This window comes from Eptatretus burgeri, chromosome 17 (assembly GCF_056783735.1).
Source record: "Eptatretus burgeri isolate ZD-2024b chromosome 17, Ebu_testis_v1, whole genome shotgun sequence".
Lineage (NCBI taxonomy): Eukaryota > Metazoa > Chordata > Myxini > Myxiniformes > Myxinidae > Eptatretus > Eptatretus burgeri.
In genome coordinates, this window is record NC_140977.1 from 19,188,347 (window position 1) to 19,204,068 (window position 15,722).

General features: G+C 40.9%; 1 protein-coding gene across 2 annotated transcripts in view; it reads left to right on the top strand.

Moving 5' to 3' along the window:
* Positions 1-15,722, top strand: part of LOC147009474 (uncharacterized) — a 109,883-nt gene that overhangs the window by 32,599 nt on the left and 61,562 nt on the right. The window contains exon 1 of one of the 2 annotated variants that reach the window (XM_085861899.1): positions 15,457-15,683. The exons of the other annotated variant lie outside the window; for it this stretch is intronic. The gene's annotated coding sequence lies outside the window, so the exon portion shown is untranslated. Of the gene's footprint in view, positions 1-15,456; positions 15,684-15,722 lie in introns of those variants that run through there. 2 annotated transcript variants of the gene reach the window in all.

Here is a 15,722-nt window from a genome sequence, read left to right on the forward strand (position 1 = left end):
TTAATTTCTTTAATTGCTTGTAATTTATGAGATTCCTTCTGGGCATCTTTTATGCTCTTAACAGCACCTGCTACATTTCCCACAGCAGAAGCAGTTGAACCAATTAGGTCTTTATGTTTAAGAATAGTTGAACCGATACCCATTAGAGTATCAATTATCCCATCTCATCTAAATTGATGTCCGACACCCCTTTGTCTCTTAGGTTTATAGTTTCCTCTACCAAGATACATACCTTCACCCTTGCAGTATGGGGAAAGGAACATCCCTTCCCCTGTAATTATTTTAAATTTTCCCAACTCGTGTTTCCTCACAATAAGCATCGTATTTATTTCTTGGAAAACTTCACGGAGGTGAATTCTGATGGATATAACTTGCCCATTAAAAGAAATCATACAATTATCTTGGTCGGTTATCCTAAAATTTACTCTGTGTATGTTTTTTTCCTGACACAGGGAGATAAACCAAATTTTTGGGTTCCAGATTGAATTTATAACCATTTGGGGTTGAATATGCACTGAATGAAAATATTGTATTTGTTTTTATTCCATCATTATAAGCACCATCGATCAAATCACAGTGAATTAATACTGAGTTTATTCCTGAGGATATTTGAATGACATTATCACTGTAAAACGTCCCATTAGTTTCAATCTTTTTTGAGGAGAAACCCAATAACTCTCTAAATGAATTATCAATTGTGAAATCAACCTTGTAGTTATTTTTAAGTTTCATCGTTGATTTTGAAGTATGTTTTTGAATGTCTATAACAATATTTTTTGGTTCATCACTCTGTTCTTTCATAAGACGAGCGATTTCGGAAGATATTTGAGAAATCTCATATGCTCCGGGTGAGACTGTTATCGTTTTGTATCCACTTCCGGAATTCTAACTAAACTTGTCATTTTTATCAGTTATATTAAATAAGGTATTATAAGTTTCCATGGACAATAAAGATGCCTCATATTATTTTGTTGTGTCAAGTTGTAGTGGGTATGGGAATGAAGATGTGTGGTCGCTTGTTGTGAAATTAAAACTCAGGATTGTGCTTCTCATCTTATTTAATATGAGATAAAATGTCTTTATATTGAGATTTATTAATTATTTTTCATGTTCATCAACTGGTCTAAAATGGCTGATGCTACATTAAAACAATTGTTATATCCAACCTTCTTACTACCTAACAACAATAACAGTCTATTAACTAAATGCGATGGGTCATTTGGAAGAAAACTAATACCTGAACCAAGGATGCTTAAAGCCTGAATAATGTGTTTCTCCTTCTCAATTTTTCTACTTTTACCAGAAATACTAACCCTATAATTAAGAGTGTTCAGCAGATCAATATATACTCTATCATCATTATTTTTCATATCCAATGGTTTATCAATATACTTTGATTCATCCCTCACAGTTGAACCTTGTCTTCCATCTTTTGTGAGAAGACACATTAATTTCGGAGTTAGTTTAACAGGGGTTGAGCAGAACCCAAGAACCTTAATTCATCATTAAATATCAATACCTTTTCTTGAACAAGATGAAATATTGCTGGTTGTTCTGTTGGAATCAGTCCTGCTTTGGTTTTTGAATCCGCTGAATATTCATTGTTTTGAAGAGCATTCACAATATAATCAGGGAGTCGATTCATCTCTTCCAGTTGTTGAAATAATCCTTCATCGTCATATTCTAATTCTCCGATATGCTCTAATTCTTCCTCCTTCATTTGACTGAAATCTTTTAACATTTGGAGCTTTCTTGGAGTATATTCTATTGTGGGAACTGTGGAAACATCTATAATTTTTTCTTGGGAAGTTTTTAAAAGTGGTTTAAAAAATTTCTCTTGTTTTCTTTCAAATGCTTCTTCACCTGTTAGTTTCTGTCTGCGTTTCTTCTTTATGTCTTCCTGTTGTTTTACAACTTTTGAAACCAACTCTTGATGTTTCTTAAATCTTCTTGCTCTTTCTTTCGCATCCATTTATTTATTGGAAAATATCATTTAATGAATTGTAAAGATCAACAGAGAAATTTTCCTTTTCTTCATCATCCAAGTCGATGTGTTCAAATAAATCCTTTTCTTTAAATATTTCATCAAATTCTTTATTAACATTAATACGAGTTGTAATTTTTTCTTCATTAAAGGCCCAGTTACACCTTGACGTTTAAGCCAGCTTATGCCGATTTTTGGAAAATTTATCTAAAATGCTGGTACACGTTGAATACGTTATGGGTACGTTTTGATAACATGAGAGCACGCTGAAAAACACTGCCATACGTCGTTGTACGCTGGCTTTAAACGTTGTACTTTTCGGTTGTCCTCAAATTTTCCATGCTTGAAATTTTAAGACTTATGCCAGCGTATGACTCACACCCTACGCATAATGCTGGCCATAAGTTGTAGGCACGTCACGCGATCTTTGACACACGTCGACACATGTTACTTGAAAGTTACTCAAAAGTCGAAACATGTTGAGGTAATGTTTAGCGTACCCGAAACTTATTTCTAACTTATGAGTAACGTGTTGTACTCACGTTACGCGATCGGTGACACACATCGACACACGTTACTTGTAAGGTGCTCATAAGTCGAAACACATCAAGGTAATGGTTAGCGTCAGTGTTCCAGACTCCCTGGTTTTATTTTTTTTATTTTTTTTTTCTTCCTTCCGTCGGTATGATGGTGATTTTGACACTTCCATTTCTAGTGCGGTTATAATATAATATTAATAGGCTGCCGCTCAACGATTTAAATCATAACCGCACTGTACACTGAACACCGTCATACCGAAGAAAAAAAAAACCGGGAGTCTGGAACGCTGACGCTAACCATAACCTTGACGTGTTTCGACTTACGAGTACCTTTGAAGTTACGTGTGTCGATGTGAGTCAACGATCGCATATCGTGCGTACAACTTATTCCCATCGCATGCGGAGCGTGTGTCATACGGCAAGTACGTCGTAAAATTTTCAACATGTTTGAAATTACAAGACGTACTCCATTTAATACGACGTATGATAGCGTACTTTAGCGTTCTATTCACGCATACCAAACTTACCCATACCGTATTCGACGTGCGCCAGCGTTTTAGACGCATTTTTCAGAGGTCGGCATACGCTGGCAAGATCGCCAAGGTGTGACTGCGGTGTTGACTCTGCCATTTCTGTGGCAGTTATGATTTGAATCGTTATGCGGCAGCCTTTTCATAACCTACGCCACGTCATCGTCGGCGATACGTGCAGCGCGCTATGCCTAAGTTAGACTATCGTTGGGCATAGGTTGTGAAGGCCGACAACAGGTTCAGCATTCGTTGGTATAAGTTATCTATAACACAACGAAACGTTCTGTGTCCGTTACTTATATGTTATGCATAAGACCAAGTCGTTATGAATACGTCCAAATCTTTAAAAAAACATCAAAAGTTCAACGTAAGCCAGCGTTTTACATACATTTTAATAGGTTGCCATTGCTGGCTAAAACGTCAAGGTGTGACTGGGCCTTAATACTTGCATCTCTGCTTTTCATACATTTGCGTTGAGTTTCTTCATCAACATCAAAACCAAATGATAAAATCTTCACTCCGCTCAGATGTTTAATAATTTTTGTCGTTCCTTCTGGATTAGTTTCTAATATCCCAAGACCACCAGATTTTAGTTTCCTTTACTCACTCTTACAATTTGAATATTTTGTTGTCCCAAGAGAAACCTCCTCAAATATTTGACCTTCATTCCTCAATCGCATATGGTCCTCCACTGAAATATAGTGATAATCTTCACCTTTTACTTCTCCAGGTCTTATTGCTCTCGTTGTTGTTGATACAATGCGTATCACGGTGTGTTTTTTAAGTAAATTTACAATATTCTCATTTGTACTAAACAAGAACCTTGATTTATGAAAGTTTTTTTTTCCAGAAGCAGATTTACCCACAAGATTTATAATAATAGTTGTCATTTATATATGTAATTGTTTATAAAACAAAAAATATATCTCTTTATATCTCATCTTGTTTCATAACAATATATTGATATTTTTCATTCGTGTGCTTCATGTAATCCCCAAATTCCTTTTTACTACATACTGTAGAACAATTATCTCTCCAAATATTATTTATATCTATTGAATTTAACTTGAATAAAATAAAAGTATTAGCATTGTTTCTGATGGCACGACGAGGAAGTTGAAAGTACGATTGACTAAGATAAATACAATTACAAGAAGAATGTCTCCCTCTTGTGTTGTAGCTGTCCATTACCGTTTGGTTTCTCTCATTCACACAATCATCAAAGATAACGAGGTTCTTTTTCGATTTATCTAAATCTTGGGGAGACAGTATATCATCCGTATTATCACTAAGAATACAAGTTATCGGTTTTGATTTCTTTTTACATCGCTGTGTATCAAATAGTTGAATTATATCTTCAATGTTATCATCATTTTGGTTTTTTTGAAGTTTAAATAAACCGATTATATCTTCTTTTTGAAGACCAGCATTAAAACCTTGTGAGAGAAGTTGATACTCTGGTTGAAAACTCGACTTTGTGAAAATTATTAAATTATCATAATTTAAAAAGTTGGGAGTCAGGAGCATCTTCAAAAGTAAGCAGGTTTTTCCTCATCCGCTTGAACCAAGTATGAGACATCTTAATGAATTTGGAAGATTTTTATGATTGTTAAATTTTATCTTATTTTCCCAAATGGGTAAAAAAATCATTCATTTATATATTTGGAAAACAGGTTATTTAATTTATTATTGGCTTTTTTAGAAACTCTATATTTTATCCTTAGTTCAGGTTTAATTTCAAGATAATCCATTATTTTATTTCTGCAATATCTTGTGTTGATATTTCCCTGAAAATCACATCCATGAATAATATATAACAACAATCCTTTGAACATTTCTCTAATACGTTCAGTTTCTTCCCTTGTAAGGAAAGGTGTGTTATCACTCTCAATCTTTACATTCATTTCTCCAATCAATCTTGCAAAGTAATTCATTTTTGGTATAAATCTAAATTAATTATTTTCCTTTTTAAATTTTTTATTATCATTAATTAGAAGATAATCACAGAATATACATTGTTTATAGGCTTTTGACTCTGTGTTTAATCCCCGTCTTTCACACGCAGGACAATTCTCAAACTTGTCATATGGAGAATCAGGGAAGTCTAGCATATTTATAAAGTAAAACTTTACTTAAACTGAAATTCATCTTTTCTTTCAGTTGCATATTGACTCATATTTAATAATATTACCATCGATATCTATCTACTTTTTTTCATTACCAGATTCAACTACAACATTTTTTATATTAAAGGTATTTTTAAAATGATCCTTAACGACTATTGAACGAAATGTCATTTCACCTGATACATTAACATCCTTTATTTCATCAGGATTTACATCTTTAGGGTTGTTGAAAAAAATACAAATTTCTCCTTGCATTTTACAGATGGTCTTATGTTTTCTTTCTAAAGCTTCATCCATAAGGTTTTTGTTTTTTGATACTTTTTCTTGTTTCATTGCTTTTTCTAGTTTTGAAAATATTACCAGGAGAGGAGAAACTTTTGTAAGAGATACTTTAATTGATGTTCCACCAGGTATACTAAAAGCCCTTCCACTGAAGGAAATTGAAGAACTCATCTTATCCACCATAATTGTTTTTCTCCAATAGTTGTGATATTTATATGTGTTCAACTTTACATCCTTGACATATTTCTCAGTATCTTTTACAAATGAAGAGATTGATTGAAACTTGTCTTTTGTGTCTTGAAACATTGTATTTATGAAGTGAAAAAAGTTGGAGGATAAAATTGTTTGAAGCACAGATTTACCTATAAATTAAACGAAATTTTCATCAAGAAAATTTTAGTTTCAGCAAAGTTTTATTTTATAAATATGGTGAATACAACATACTGCGATGTTTGTAATCACGAATATAAATATTATAAAAAACACCTTCAAACCAACAAACATACATTTAATCTATTTCATCAAATATCTCCTCTTGAGTTGGAAAGAAAACATTGTGATATCTGCTCAAAGGATGTTTTGAAGAGTAGTTATAATAGACATCTTCAATCACAAAACACAAGAAAAATGAGTTTAAAGTAAAGGTAGACTATTATATTGAAAACACTGATAGGGCATTTAAAGGGCATATAAAAAGAAGAATTTTTCAATTTGGAGAACCTGGTCCATCATCAATAGCTGAATCAATTGAAATAGTGAAACCTGATGTTGAAAAAGTTATAAGAAAGACATTAAAAGAAATGAAAACTTTAAAGTTTTATATGGGAGTGAAAATGAATATGAAAAGACAAGATGAAGAACAAACTCCTTATATGAGAACAGATCTTCATTTTATAAGATCATTTCAAGATTTTTTGAATAGTGGGGTTTATGAAAAACTATCAAGACAAGAGGAGGATGTTGATAATACAGTGGTAGGAAGTGGATTTCACATTTAAAAAAATCATCTTTTTAGACATACACATTCTAAAATCAAACCCTCTTGAAGCTTCTTCTTATATTGAATTACCAAAAGAAATAAAACTAAAGAAGGCAGTTGTTAATATTAAGAACAATGATAATAAATGTTTTCTCTGGTCTGTTCTTGCTCACTTACATCCACCAAATTGTAATTCAGAAAGAGTAAAACAATATTTGAAATATGAGAATACCTTGGACATAAAAGATTTTAAATGCCCAATGCCACTAACAGATATTCCTAAATTTGAGAAAAAGAATAATCTTTCTCTTAATGTATATGGGTTCACACTACTTCATGCTTGTTAGCCCTCCCCTCCATTTACCCTTGCCAGATGTCGAGCTCTCCTCTGTCTTTTTCTGTCCAAAAAAGTAGAAAGTGGATTGCTTTGTGTATTTTTGTGGAGAAAGAGGATTCTGTTTGATATTGTTTGTCCTGTATTTCCTTCTTCCCCATACGCATGTTTGTTGTTATATATTGTTGTTGTTTGCTGTCAATAAATGGTGTCAGACTCCGACAGAGAAGAACTTAATTTCTTCCACAACTGAATCCTTCCTCTCACATGACGTCCCCGACACTTTGGTGTCTCTCCCTAGCTATTGTCTCCTCTGGTTTGATCGACCTGAACACCGTCCTGGCGGCGCAGTCGCTCTTTACATCAAAAACTTAATTTCTCACTCTCCATGGACTGCTCTTTCACCTCCCAAGCCCCGAGTAGTATGTCATTTCTATAGCCATTAAACTACCCTCTACCCCTCCCAAAGTTTTTCCAATGTATCCATATTGCCCACCCCTTTGTGTTTCCCTTCCCCCTCATCGTTGCCTGCATCCCTTGTTTGTCCGTCTCCGTCTACTTTCCCCCTTCGCCGTGCTGTTGGTGTTTCCCCTTTCTGCTGCTGTTCCCTTTGTTATGTTGTGTTCTGATTTTTTCTGTCATCGCTCTTCCATGAGCCTTCCATGAGCCTTCCATGAAGCATGTATTGAAAAAAAAGGTGTTTCTCTGGACACTTGGTGGCACTCCACTCCACTTTCCAAGGTCTGTGTCTGCACACAAAGGCCACATTATTTCATGGCTCACTCATGTTCTCCAAGCATGAAATCAACATTTTCCTCCAAGAAGCACTGTCCTTCAGTGCTGGTGGGAGAGCATGGAGGTGTACACACTGGCCTCTGAGCTGTCTTACCTTTGTTTGAATCTCAGCCCAGCTACAAACTGTCATCCTGGTTTTTCACATGCAGGGGGATTTGATCAAGATGTGCACCATCTCTTGGATGGAGGTTAAGCTGGGTGACTGGTCTGTTAGCATTAGTTGGTAGATGTGAAAGATCCCATGATGTCATTGGCGAAGAGTGGACGAGTTATTACCGGCATCCTGGACAACTTCCAAATACCGGCACACTCGGTCGAGTAACCTGCGATGGAGTGGCAACCCACCCAGGCATATAATAATCCCCATGAAACTGCTTCATCATCACCGCCCTGTGTGGGGAATGCTGCATGGTGATGAGTATCCTTTCATCGATCCCATTGGAGTTGTGAGTGCTGCAGAGACAAGAAAATCATTGTCCAAGAGATTGTCACTTTCTATTTTTGAAAGGATTCAGTCCATGGACATGTCACGTGCTCATGCTGGACTGCTTCTGGTTTTCTTTCTGTCCTGATGTCCCTTTTGCTCCAAGAGAATGACTTTCAAAGCCAAGACAACCATTCTGTATTTGCTTGTCGAACTGTTATCAGTTGGTACCTGTGCTGTTTTATCGATTGGTAGCTGGACTGCTTATCGATTGGTACCTGCGCTGTTTTATCCATTGGTACCTGCACTGTTTTATCCATTGGTACCTGCACTGTTGTATCCATTGGTACCTGCGCTCTTTTATCCATTGGTACCTGCGCTCTTTTATCCATTGGTACCTGCGCTGTTTTATCCATTGGTACCTGCGCTGTTTTATCCATTGGTACCTGCGCTGTTTTATCCATTGGTACTTGCACTGTTTTATCCATTGGTACCTGCACTGTTTTATCCATTGGTACCTGCGCTGTTTTATCGATCGGTACCTGCGCTGTTTTATCCATTGGTACCTGCGCTGTTTTATCGATTGGTACCTGCGCTGTTTTATCGATTGGTGCCTGCGCTGTTTTATCGATTGGTCCCTGCACTGTTTTCTCCATTGGTACCTGCGCTGTTTTATCCATCGGTACATGCGCTGTTTTATCCATTGGTACCTGCGCTGTTTTATCGATTGGTCCCTGCACTGTTTTCTCCATTGGTACCTGCGCTGTTTTATCCATTAGTACCTGCGCTGTTTTATCGATTGGTACCTGCGCTGTTTTATCCATCGGTACCTGCGCTGTTTTATCGATCGGTACCTGCGCAGTTCTATCGAATGCTATCTGGGCTGTTTTATCGATTGATACCTGCACTGTTTTCTTGATTGGTGCCTGCATTGTTTTATCGATTGGTACCTGCGCTATTTTATCGTTGGTTCCTGCGCTATTTTATCGATTGATACCTGCACTGTTTTCTCGATTGGTACCTGTACTGTTTTATCGATTGGTACCTGCCCTGTTTCATCGATTGATGCCTGCGCTGTTTTTTCCATTGATGCCTGCGCTGTTTTCTCGATTGATGCCTGTGCTGTTTTATCGATTGGTACCTGTCCTGTTTTATCGATTGGTACCTGCGCTGTTTTCTCGATTGGTACCTGCGCTGTTTTCTCGATTGGTACCTGTCCTGTTTTATCGATTGGTACCTGCGCTGTTTTATCGACTGGTACCTGCGCTGTTTTATTGATTGGTACCTACCCTGTTTTCTCGATTGGTGCCTGCGCTGTTTTATCGATTGGTGCCTGCGCTGTTTTATCGATTGGTGCCTGCGCTGTTTTATCGATTGGTGCCTGCGCTGTTTTATCGATTGGTGCCTGGGCTGTTTTCTCGATTGGTACCTGCGCTGTTTTATCGATTGGTATCTGCTGTTTTATCGATTGGTACCTGTCCTGTTTTCTCGATTGGTGCCTGCGCTGTTTTCTCGATTGGTACCTGTGCTGTTTTATCGATTGGTACCTGCGCTGTTTTATCGATTGGTACCTGCCCTGTTTTCTCGATTGGTGCCTGGGCTGTTTTCTCGATTGGTACCTGCACTGTTTTATCGATTGGTACCTGCGCTGTTTTATCGATTGGTACCTGCGCTCTTTTATCGATTGGTATCTGTGCTGTTTTATCGATTGGTACCTGCCCTGTTTTATCGATTGATGCTTGCGCTGCTTTCTTGATTGGTGCCTGCGCTGTTTTCTCGATTGGTGCCTGCGCTGTTTTCTCGATTGGTGCCTGCGCTGTTTTATCGATTGGTACCTGCGGTGTTTTATCCATTGATACCTGCGCTGTTTTATCGATTGGTACCTGCACTGTGTTATCGACTGATACCCGTGTCTTCTTGTGATTATATTTTGTTCTATGATGTTGATTTAATGTCTTCGTCTCAACCGTCTCATCACACTTTGTGATGTTTCTCAACTTTTGTCTCATCTCAACGGTTTGTAGGACCACACTACTCCCCCACTCCATCCCTTTGCCAATCCCTATCTCATTATCTTCATTCCCGCTCTCTTTCCCAACCACCCATTTCCCCCTCCCTCCACCCCCCCTTCTTCACCCAGCCAATTGAATATAATTTCTGTAAAACTTCTTCTCCCCACTTTTCTGTTCTTCCTCTCATTGTTCCTTCTCTCCCTCCATTTTACACTCACTGGTCGAGATACTAACTGGATAGGACACATAAATGAACACTGTGTATGACATTTTCTTTCATCAGCTTTTGCTCTTGCTTGAAATCTATGATTGGGTTTGTAATGGTGCCAAGGACATAACTTTCAAAAGAACAGCGTGTGAATATCTAAACTCTGCGACAAGAAGGGCACACGATGAAAAAAATACCAGAAAATCTCAACATGAACAATGGTGTGAGGTACACTTTGTGATGCCTGAAATAAACTGAATCCATACACAACTGTCCTGTGCAATGTCTGCACGATATTTCGCACAATAATTCTGGAAGAGTGCTTCAGTCGTAGACAGGAATCAGGGATAAAAGAGTGATGGAAGCCAAAGGGAGGACACACAAAGTATTGACTGATAGTATAAAAATGACACTGTTCTTGTTACGCTCGCCAGTGGAGGGGGTATTACATTTGGGTCCGTTTATATGTCTGTGTTTGTCTGTCCACACAGAATGTGGGTAGGTATATTAATTGCATTAGACCACGTACACCTTACTGCTAGACCCCTTTGTGACTCTTAAGACTCCGAAAATCCTTTGAGACCCTGAAGATCATTCATGACCCTTAAGACCCTTTCCACCCTTTAGAACTGAAGACCCCATCGACATACGTCTTCCTGCAGTTGGGTTACTTTTTATGAGGAGGTTGGTAACAGGATTTGCACTCTGGCCACCGGAAAACTCTTCATTCCGCAAAGCATTTGAAAAGCATTTTAGAAATCTGAAAACTCACTCCGTGGGAGTACCTCCTGTGCAGCTTTCCTTCACAGGGCAGCTCACCAGATGACGGGATTGGGGCAAAACCTTCGGGACCCCCAATCTTTGATGAAAGGAAGGAAACCACGGAGTAACATTCCCGGGTCAGATTACGGGAGAGTGAGTCGGGGTGGTGATAAGGTGTTGTTCACCAGACGGCGGTCTCCTTGGGTTAACCTGAGGTGGTCCTTTCGGATGGGTGCCTGGAATGTCCCATCCCAAAGAGAGGATGATCACCTGTCCCCGTTATCTTCTGAGCTCAAGTATTTGGATATCGGTATTGCAGCACTCTGAGGTTCGGAGACCGGATTGCGGCGAGATAATGGTGGGAGGTTACACCTACTCTAGGTCTGGTCGCTCTGATGGTTACCATGACCAAGGAGTTGCTGCAGCTGTGTCCAATAAGTTGACTCCAATGATAATTCAGTTAACACCAGTCAACGAGCGAATTATGAGACAACGGATTCATCACTCCTTGGGTGTCATTTCCTTGGTCTCTGTATATGCTCCGACTTAGGCGAGTGATCTCATCATGAAGGACGCATTCCATGCCATGCTTCAGTCTGTGGTTGATCAGTGCCCCAGGCGAGATACTCTTCTAGTCTTGGGGGATTTCAATGCATCAACTGGAACTGATAAGGATGGTTATAAGACGTGTGTTGGTCCCGATGGGTCAGGAACTGTGAACCAGAATAACATTAAGTTCCTTGACTTTTCAAGAAGTCATGGAATTAGGGTGGCTGGTTCATGGTTTCAGTGCCCACAGGCTCATTGCTGGACATGGTATTCCAATGCTGGTGGTGTTCCAAAGGAGATTGACCATGTCCTCGTTGATGGTCACTGGAGGATGATCCAGAATTGCAGGTTCTACCGGAGTGCTCAGTTCTTCAATACTGACCACAGGCTTGTTGTGCAACTCTTAAGTTACACCTTAACCCTCTAGAGCCCAGGAAATGTTCTGGGTGAACAAAAAAATCAAACAAAATTGCATGTGGTCACCGATGACCCATGGGGCTCTAGAGGGTTAAATCCAGGAGAATGGTACCATCCCAACCAAGGCTGGATGTTAGCAAGCTCAAGGATGAGAGGGTAGCTGAGGAGTTTGCGTACAGGCTGAGTGGAGATTTTGGGGTCTCGGTGCTTTGGGGGATCCTGAAGAGTTGTGGAGTGCCTTCAAGACCTTGATGTTGCTGGTAGATGTCATGGAACTCATCATCGGGCGAGGAAGAATTTTGTCTCTCAAGGGACACTGGATACCATTGACCAGAGTCGCAGGGCTAGGCTGAATGGCATAACTGAGTTGTTCAGGGAGCTGAGGCATAAAACTGCACATGCACTAGGGGTTTACAAAGAGGCCTATGTGCAAGGAATCTCTGAGAGGGTAGAGCATCACCTGTGGTCAAGTGATTCTCGTCCTGCTTACAGGGGAATTCGCGCATTGCGTTCCTCCAAGCCCATCCCTCGGTGTACTGCAGTCAGAGCAGAGGGTGGTGGGCTCTTGACAGAGGAGTCCAAAGTGAAAGCGCACTGGGCCGATTACTTTGAGCGGCTGTACCACACTGATCCACCAGCTGTCACATCGAATGTCAAGAGTGTTACAATCCCCATTGCTGACCCTCCAATCAACTGTGGTCCACCTTCATTTGTAGAAACAAAGGCTGCGGTGAACCGGTTGAAATGGGGTAAAGCTCCTGGGATCTGTGGCATCCATGCTGAACTTCTTAAGGCTGGTGGAAATGCTGGACTCATGTCATTGCATGCAGTTCTGTGCTCTGCCTGGAACACAGGCATCATCCCAACTGACTGAAAGAGGAGCCTTGTTGTCCCTCTCTGGAAAGGGAAGGGTGATTGCCAAGACTGCAACAACTACCGTGGTGTGACATTGCTCTCAGTGCCAGGCAAGGTCTTGCTCGGATAATTCTTGATAGGGTTCGCCACCATCCCCCTGAGCACCAGTGTCCAGAGCAGTCAGGCTTTACACCAAAGAGGTCAACAATTGACTGTATCCTTTCTCTTCGGGTCCTCACCGAACACAGACGAGAGTTTCGGCAGGGGCTGCTTGCAGCCTATGTTGATCTCTGTAAAGCGTTTGATTCAGTGAATCAGGATGTCCTCTGGAGGATTCTTGGTCTTCGTGGGGTACCACAAAAACTGATCAATCTGATGTCTGAACTCTACTCTGGCACTGAGAGTGCTGTGAGATGTGGTGGTACCATCTCTGACTTAATTCCAGTTGTTACTGGAGTTTGTCAGGGGCGTGTACTAGCCCCCACAATTTTCAGCACTTTTATGGAGTGGATTCTGGTGAGGATGTTGGTGAGATCAAGCTGCGGTGCATCTTTTGGGAATGTCAAGATCGCTGATCTTGATTTCGCAGATGATGCAGTCTTCTTTGTGGAGGCTTTAGATATCCGTTTGGGAGCCCTCTGGGTGCTGAATGAGGAGTCGGAGCCACCGGGAATGGGGTTTCTTGGGTCAAAATTAAGATCCAGGCTTTCAATGACATCTTGGATGCTGGTGTCCTGTCTCTACCTGTTTGTGGTGAGGATGTTGAGGTCATGAAGAGATTTACTTACCTTGGCAGTGATATTCATGTCTCTGCTGGCTATGCGTCAGAGGTCAACAGACGTCTGGTTCGGGCCTGGGGACTCATGGATTCACTGCATCATGGGGTCTGGCGCTGCCGGTACCTGTGAGGGAGAACGAAAGTCCAAGTCTTCAGGTTGTTGGTGTTTCCAGTCTTGCTCTATGGGTGTGAGACTTGGACTCTGACCAGGGATCTGAGATGGAGACTTAATTCCTTTGGTGCCAGGTCTCGTCAGAGAATTGTTGGCTATCACTGGTCGGACTTTGTGTCCAATGAGTAGTTGCTGAGAGAGACTCAAATGAGATTTGTTACCTGCACAGTCCGTGAGCGTCAGTTGTGGCTGTATGGATATGAGTCTCATTTTCCTGACGCTGATCCTGCTCACCAGATTCTGTCAGCGAGGGAGTGTCGTGAGTGGAGGAGGCCAATGGGCCGTCCACGTGCCTTGTGGTTGCAGCAGGTTGATCGGCATCTCAAGGAGCTGGGGATGGGACAGGCATCTGCCTGGGGGATGGCCAGACGGAGGCCCCTGCAGTACCGGCAGAAAGTGGACGCAGCGACGCGCTGATCTGGCACATACTCCCATACCTGACCCTATAGACCTCAATACTATATAGACGCCACTTTGACCCCTAAGTCTCTATCTGCCCGTTAACTGTGATGTGAAACGAATCTAAATCTCTGTACCAACGTGTGGAGAGGCGAGCATAGCCAGCCGATCCACACTGGTGTCTAATAATATTGTGCAGTTGGCAAAATTTCTTGGCTGGAATGTAGCCCATACCATAGGGTATGAGTCCAAGAAACATGAAGATGGGAGAGATAATTAAGATCAGATAAGATATGTTTGGTCAAAAAGATAAGTTTGGTCATTAAGATAAGATCAAAGTTTGGTCAAAAATGTTATCTTTTAGTATTTTCATTGTTTTATTTCGACAAACACATCTTATCTGTAATGAATGAGCATACAAATTTGTAGTCACACAATCACAATGGCACATACACTCAGACTACACAAAATTGTTGTTAACTTGCAGAGCAACCTGCACCTTGTCTGGATGGGTTGCCTTCCTTTTCCCTCACGCTGCCTTCCCTCCTCCTCCCCTCATGCTTACCGCCTTCCAAAACTTCTCCCCTCTCCACCCACCAGGGACATCTCCGGGTGGTCTCCACGTGTTGTTTTAACGGTACCCCATTTTGTCCAATCCTGTACCACCCCCATTCCACCCTTCTCCACAATTCCCACAACCAAACGCAAGTTGAGAACCCCTCCACCCCTTGCCCCCTGAAGTCCCGCTCTCAAACGCAAGTCCAGAAGCTCCTCACGCTTACCAACTCCCAACCCCCTCCACATCAACCCCATCTGCCCGCCCCATCCCCCTTTTTCCAAATGTAGCCACCACTCCTCTCTCCCTCCCCTCTGTCTTCTCTTCCTCCCGACCTTCATCTCTCCTCATTCTCTCTCTCTCCTCCCTCCTCCTCCCCTCCTCTCATCTCTCCCCCTCTCATCTTCCCCCTCTCTTCTCCTCTCACCCATCCTCTCCTCTCTTCTCTCCCCTCCTCCTTCTCTCCCTTCTCCCTTGATATTCCCGTCAGCAAAGCGACGTGTTGTATTTGCCAATAAAATAGTAATACACAGGATAACAAAAAGAACAGGAGCAACAGAAATGAATGGCAGGTTGGGGGACATTTCAACAGAAGGGATGTGGGATAACTCAGAGGAAGGCATCTGCTCACGTGACGACGACGACAACCTTTCATTGGTGTTGAACTCTCAAAACACCAACGGGGGTGCATCTTCCAGCTTGGCTTGTGCAACCTTGTTTTTCCTCGTTTTTTTTTTCAGCGTTGGATATTTTTGTATGGAACGCTTTCTGGTAACATTCTAAGCTGGACGTAATGCTCTGGTAATACACGTTGGTGGGGGTGACATTAGGATTGAGAGAGATTCGAGAGAAGTACATTAGTATAATATATATGTGTAATAATATCGAAGAAGAAGAAGCTTCGTTGTACATTCACACTGGTTCCGTGTCCCTGGGATACGCACAGCAACAGGAACATTTTCCAAAGCGAGTTGTGAGGAGGGTAAGTGTTTCACACATTTCTGTTTTTAAACACGTTCGT